Source organism: Frankliniella occidentalis, unplaced genomic scaffold (genome assembly GCF_000697945.3).
Source record: "Frankliniella occidentalis isolate FOCC.00 unplaced genomic scaffold, Focc_3.1 Scaffold148, whole genome shotgun sequence".
Classification (NCBI taxonomy): domain Eukaryota; kingdom Metazoa; phylum Arthropoda; class Insecta; order Thysanoptera; family Thripidae; genus Frankliniella; species Frankliniella occidentalis.
The window spans coordinates 180320-187574 of record NW_026267275.1 but is presented as its reverse complement, the minus strand read 5'-3'; positions in this window follow the sequence as shown (position 1 = coordinate 187574).

Genomic DNA, 7255 nt, shown 5'->3' with positions numbered 1-7255 from the left:
GGGGGGGGCTAGGGCACGGGGGGACTGGGCCGCTGCCAGCAGATACCTCCGAGCCCCTCCTGGGCCGGCCCGGGCCGCTGGGGAGGCCCCCGGTGGGGAGCGTGGAGCTGGAGGCCATGGTGATGCCCCGCTCAAGGGCTGCAGACATGACCCCGATCCTCGGGGGCGGCCCTCGCTGAACGTGACGCGGTCGGAGGGGGCCGGGCGCCTCGGGGCCGAGCGCACGGAGTGTTGCAGGTGGGGGAGGCTGCCGGGCCCTCGTCTGGGCAGGCAGGGATCAAATATCCATACCCGGAGCGCACCTCTTGCCCTCGCGTGGAAAATTATAGCCGCAGGAGAAATATCTCAAACGAAAAAAAAAATGAGGTCTTCTTGTGGCAGGGCACCTTTCCGCCTTGCCTGGCCTTTCGCACTGGACTCGCCCACCATACACTTTTCCGCGCTATTTTCTGCGTTCACTCCTTTTTCTGTCGGCGACACAACATTATTTCGCTCGAGCGCCTTTGGCGAGGTGCTGCGGCCCCATCGGCCCCCACGGCGGCGTCGCACCGCCCCGGCACCGCCGCCACCTCCACCACGAGGTCTTTTTTATTTCCTCGCTTTTCTCGCACCTTTCTCTCCCCTTTGTCGTCCTTAAGGAATGGGTGCTAAGCCGCAAGACGCGCCGCGTGTGTGTGGTGTTGAGTGCGTCGTCGCCACCAGCGCCGAGCCCGGCCCGTTTTAAACCGACTCGAAGGGCGTAAAGAGGTTTTTAGAAGCTCTCTCTCGCTCGCTCTCTTACAACCTGTTTGCGGGTGTCTGTGTCTAGCCCCGCGCCTTTCAGTCCCTTAACTGTGTCCGATACCCGGGTAGGAGGCTTAAGGACTCATCCCCGTGTAAGAAGGGAGGGTCTGAGAGAGCGGCTGCGGCCGTCACGCTCAAGGAGCGAAATGAATTTTAATTTCTTCCTCCGTCTACAACACGGCGCCGCCGCCAAGGGCGTCGGGGAAGAATGGACAAGGGAAAAAGGCGATAGCGTCGCCAAAGCAGTAGCAGTCGCTGTAACGGGTACGCAGCAGGGGGGAGGGTACAACGCGAAAACGAAAATGCCGTTTGCTTCTCATTGAGAATCCCGCGCTGCGGCAGCGCGAGTTATGGGGCTCACGCACCATTAACTAGCCTTATCTAACGTGGAGCAAAAACTAGCCTTGCGGAGGGAGCGGCCTTGCCCCTTTTCTCTTTCTCCGCGCCTCTTTCTTTTTCTCTCTCCTTTTTCTTTTTTTTCTGCGTGTTTTATTTTTGTTCCAGTTTTGGTGCAAAGGAAGGATGTAAGAGGGAGAGGGGAGTAGTGTAAATTGTCACCACGAGACCATGTTACCAAAGGGCGTGCGTTCCGAGGCAGATATTGGAAAACTTAAAATATCACATTGGTTCCAATGTCACAAGAATGTACTACTGCTGCAAAAAGTAAAACGCGTTTGTCCTTCTCCTTTTCCTACACATTCTTTGCAACCATAAAGCAGTCAAAATAATGGGAATCAGCCGTACCTCGCTCGATCCATGCGTACAAGGTGTGTTCTGGTTCTCACGGAATCCCCACACCTCGCCCCACGCCTTTTCAGATTGAGATACCTTGTGGCACGTGGCAGGTAGGAGTCGGATGAAGTGGGGAGGGAGATGGGCCACAGTCTCTGACGTCGCCATCCCTCCTCAATCCCAGGCCAGGACTAATAGGATGACTGGAACTTAGACGCCGACGCATTTGCAAACCAAATACAGAGCCCTGGCCCGCCCGCGGGGGCCGCTGCCGTGCGCGGGGCCGCTGCGGCGCTGGCTGTAGCATTAGCGGTTGCAAAGTGCAGAGGAGTTAATTGAGCGCTTCTTCTTATTGTTGAATTGTTTGAAATGCAAAACCAAATGGTTCTTAAATTTGCAGAGTATAAGGACGTCCCACGTTTCCAACCGTAGTAGTTTTTTTTTTATTTTGTTTTGTTTTGGTCCGGTAAACGGTCGCTGGTTACAATAAATACCGTCCAGACAGTACTTTTTACGTAGGCCTATTCTTTGATTCTGAACAATACTACTTAATTTCAAAACTGTACGTATACGTTCTTGTAGCTGTCCAATGTGATAACTCCAGACAACCGCACATTTTCCGTTGTCTGTCTTATAACTGGCGTGAAAATTGGGACACATATTTTTGACTGTCCATGCTCTTGTATTTTCAGATTCTGAAGTTGTGCATATTTTTGAAATCAATCCAAATTTCGGTTGCCGCTCGCATGGAGTGCTCCACCCCGTTCGGCTCGATGCGGCTCTTCGACCTTTGCCATTCTATTCTTCTGCGCTCCGGTCCCCTGCCTGATCCCTACTTTTCGACGCCCGCGACTCCGGTGCTGGGGTGACGTCTTGAGCGGCCCCGCCTCTCCCACTCGCCATGTCTCTCCTTCCCTCCAGCGCCTGCCTCCTCCCTCTGTCTTGCTCTCCCTTAACTTGTCGACTTCATCCCTCTTTCATCCCCCCTCCATATCTAGACGGACTGACTTGGCTGCCTCCCGCTTGGCGTCGACGTCAAGCCAGGTTTTCACATTGTTAAACTTTTATGGCAGTTATACGGCGCACCTCGAAGTGACAAGTAAAGATCATCATCTGTTCGTATTCGCACTGTTAAAAAATATCTGGTAGAACAGGAACTACTTTTTTTTGTTTCTTTGAAAGTTTTGAAACCATTTGTTATGAATTACTTCTGCGTTCGAGGTCGGATTTACGAAAACAGACTGTTGAAAGTTGCAAAATTATTGAGTATGATGGCGTATCCAAAACTCAGTAACTCTACGGTTTGGCATCAAAAGTTTTATCTTATAAACACTGTAAAAAATGTGTTTGTACAAGTACGATTTATTTTGTAATTTGCCATTTACGAAATGTACTGTAGAACTTCCAAAAACCACCCACTCTTGCTTGTTATTCCATTCCAAATCGATACGCAGGGCTTTGTAAATATACAATTTTGAATTGCACTCGTACGACATCTTCAGTTGAAAATGTTCGTGTACCCTGTTCGGATAATTTTTCACTGTGCATTTTATGGATAATTCTACTGGCGCCCCATGCCATGCGCGAATTCTTGGGTGTCGCGTCCTTGCGAGACAATACTGCCTTAGACAGTGGCAGGTGCCCTGACGGAAGTCCTTGACTTTGACTTCGGTGAGCTCCGCGTCCATTTTTGATGAGCGTCGTGCTGGGGGCTCCCCGTCGCCTCGCTCGCAGCGGCAAGCCACAGCCACTGTAGACTTACCCTGAGCAAGCCGACCGTCTATCGCGACATCTTCGCAGAGGAGTGCTCGACAAACGCCTTCCCCCTTAAAAAGACCCCCCCCCCTCTGCCCTCTCCCCGATAGTTAAATAATATACACGCCCACGTTATTTACAAATCTTCTACAGTCAGACCAAGCTCAGACCAGAGCAGCTCGGAGCGGGCCGCACACGCACTCACACACTTTTTGGGAAAATGGAATGCAGTGTGGAGCTTTTCGCTGTGTACACACACACCACCCCTCTGGATTTGCCCTGCTCGAGGGTCAGTCGATCCTACTGCCGCAAGGGGTAGCAAGTTGTCGGTTCCAGGTCGTTTCGCCGGCAGCAGTGCGGGTCGCTCGGTGTAACCCCCTCCCTCCCCTCCTACCCCGGGGCTCCCAGGCCCCACCGGGCCGACCCGTGCCGCCGCACCTGCTTGAAATTCTGTACAACGGACTGATAAAGATTCCAATCTCGAACACCATCTGCCGGGTGGTGGGACGCGGTGGCACGGAGCAGCAGTAGCAGCACAAACTTGTAAAGTGGATGACAAATAAGAGCGGGTGAAACGTCACATGCGCACAGTTCGTCATGTATGGTGTGTAGATAGATTTGTGCGGATATGTGCAATGTAGTCGCATGATTGTGTGTGCAAATTTTGAATTTGCGTATTACATAGTGATATAATGACCTCGCGTACTAACGTAATGTACGCACAATCTAAAACGTTTCGCAAATGTCAAAAATTTGCACATTGAGACATTTACAGGCCGTAGGTGCATGGTACACAATCAACATGTGTTTTATCCAAACTTTTGTTATTTTACCGAGCGATCGAACATAGCAACACCTCAACAGCTTTAAAACAAGTTGCAAGCCCCGGCCCTCCACCCGCCTCATGTTTAATGTCGCTACACTTAACCTCTTCTCTTTACCCACCCCCACCTCCCCCACGGCCCCCCTCTCAGCCCGTCCCGGAGGCATGCGCCTTCGCCTGTTTCCTCGCACCTGCACCACCGCCTCCTCCCTTAATCGAGCCCTCAATGAAGTTCGCCATCTCGGGGAAGGGGCGCTTCTAAAATATGCAGCAGCAGCAGCAGCCTGCTACACGCGCTAGGGGTAAGGCTCGGCGCACCAGGCCCTGGCGCCACCGGTGCCGGGCGGGTTGTAGCTAGCTGCTAGTAGTTGCGCCGTCTCGGCGGAAATTTGCGTTTGTAACGGGGGGCGACGATATGCCGTGCCCACTTTGCGACGCCGCTGGGCCGACGGCCAGTGGGTTTCGGGCCCGTGTAGCCTACTAGTCGGTCTCTGGCGAGGGGCACTGTGTTGTGAACTCGTGTAACCTTGTGTAAACTTGTGATCCAGACACTCAGTTATTTTGATGTAGAAATGATGTGTTTTTCCGTAATACAGCTTGTAATAAAGATGCAACCAGCTGTGAGTGCACCGTGTACACACTCAATGTGTGTGTCCGTTTTTGTGCAAAAATTCCTCACTAAGCTAACCTATCTTCGTGCCATACAAATTTGTGTTCAAAAGTTAACGATTTCGTACAATAATGAATGCACAAAAGGGCACAACAGTCGGCCTGCTGCAGTAAAGCTGCAGTGCTTCCCCCTCTCCCTGTCCGCACTGCTTCTGCTGCTGCTCCTGCTCCTCATAATCTGAGCGGAAGCCACCGCCGTCTTTAACGGTCTGTGTATTTAAATAAGCGTGAAATTATGTGGCTCAGTCTGGAGGGGCCTTCGGCCGGCGCAGGTGGAGGGCGTGATTAATGCACCCCTCATTTGGCGCGCCGCCGTCCTCAGTGAGGTCCTTCCAGTCAGGTCCTCAGACCACTTAGACCGGCTGAGGGGGTGAGGGCGACGGTCCTTCCCCGACCCTTCAGAATTATTTGGGGCGTGCGGTTTGGTTTGGGGTCACTCGGCAGGAGCGGAAAATATAAATTTAAAGAAAAGAACGAGAAAAGAATGTGTACACTGGTAAAATGAAATCAAGTCGTCTCTCCTTATTTGTCTCATTTGTCTGTTTTTGGTCCAATCATTAGTATTGTGCCAACAGACATAAAGAAGGGGGAAAGGGGGGGGGGTTCTTGCAGCGCTACGCATTTCATGATTCAACACACTCGACGAGCGGCCGCGCGGCGCCGCGTCGCGCTCTGAAGCCCTCTCCACCCGTCGGCATTGTGGAGGAATGAGGAAAGGCTCCAGGAGGGCATTTTATTCCTCTGCCAGGAGGCGGCAGGAGGTATACGGAGCGCGGGAGAAATCGCGACTATGGGGAGGAGGGAAGACACTGAAAGACTGTAGGGGAAAAAACATTTCAATTCCAAAAAAACATTAACAATAATTTGTGGATTTTTGCACATTTGATAGAAAAAAACTCAGCAACAGCTCTGTTTTTTTAACAAACTATGGAGATGCTTGCATTAAAATATATTCTTTCTTGGAAAAATTTTTTTACGTAATTGAAAAGGAATTTTTCGAAGCGTTTAGAAATAATAGCATTCCTCCCACCCCCACGGCCCTCTTTATTTTTTTGCTTAAAACCGCCCGTGGACGGAAGCAGGGTGAAGCAGGCAAAGTTTCCGCGCGGCCGTATTGGACTGTACTGTCAGCAGGAGTGTGCTGTCTTTCTCTTTCGAGGAATAATAATTCACTCTCGAATGCACCACCCTCTTCCCCACCGCACTACTTGCGTGTTGCGGCGGCGTGCTCGCCGTTCCGCGACACAGAGTACGTGAAGGAGGTCAGCCTCTCCCTCTCTCTCTCTTTTTTCTGTCTATCTGTGCGTCTCTCTCTCTCTCTCTCTCTCTCTCTCTCTCTCTCTTTCTCTCTCTCTCTCTCTCTCTCTCTCTCTCTCTTTGACTCCCGTTTCCCGAACGGTCGCGAGGTTTCTGTTTTCCCTCCTTTTCCCCCGGTCTCGCGCGCGAAATGTATGGAGTGTCGTGGTGCCCGCCGCCGCCGCGCTGCGGTTAGATTCCGGTAGTTCGGGCATGAATACGGAATTGAATTCACCGCCATCCAAAAAGAGAGAGAGAGAGAGACTGAAACTTTTCTAATGTGAGTCGAATGCCTAAGTTTTGGCTCGCTCGCCCCCCACACCACCTCTCTTTGCCAAAGGATTAGCACGACGACAGCGGATGCGGGGGCACAACGCCACGGCGGCGGTGGTGGCGACGCCGCCGCTCCCAAATCCCTAAGCCGTGATGATCCGTTGCGAGTTGCCATAAGGTGCCTTGGGCAAACAGCGCGAGGGAGCCGTGGGGAGGCGCGCCAGGTGGAGCCGCCCGCCCGCCCCGCCCCTCCGCCGCCGCCGCTCTGCTCTCGGGGCTGATTGAAGTCCCTCCCCGCGCGCGCCTGCCTTTCCTCCTCTGACTTGTGTTCCCTTTGGTAATAAAAATAAAAAAATCTGCAGCACCCTCGATTAATATGTAACAGCAACAGCAGCGACACTCACCCGCGCCGAGTCCTGTGGGCGTTCGGCGGCAGATTAGAGGGTGCGCCTGGGGGGTTCCTGGGAACGAGCTTGTTTCACTTCCGTATGCACGGTTGTCTTCTTTTGCATGCGCATTGCGCAAGAAATGCGGAACATATTATTTCACTGTGAACTCTATGACCACCTTTATTTCCAAAACTTCACACTAAACCCTTGTGCATTTTATTGTGCATAAACAAGCAGAATTTATACAGCCATAAGTATGCACAAATTTAATGCACTTATGGCTGTATAAAATTCTGGATGTAGCACAATTCACTGCATTCGGATTAAGTCTGTTAGGCGTTCTTCCCACGGGAGCAAATTTTTCGTGTCTTACAATGTCAAGGCTCTTGTTTTTCTACCCGGGTGAAAAAAAATTGACAGTAAGTTTGTATACAGAGGTATACAAGTAATTGTATAAAGCTGTATAAAGGTAATTGTATTACATTTGGTAAAACTGTATTACTTTGTCAGTATACCTTTTTATAAAATATTATAC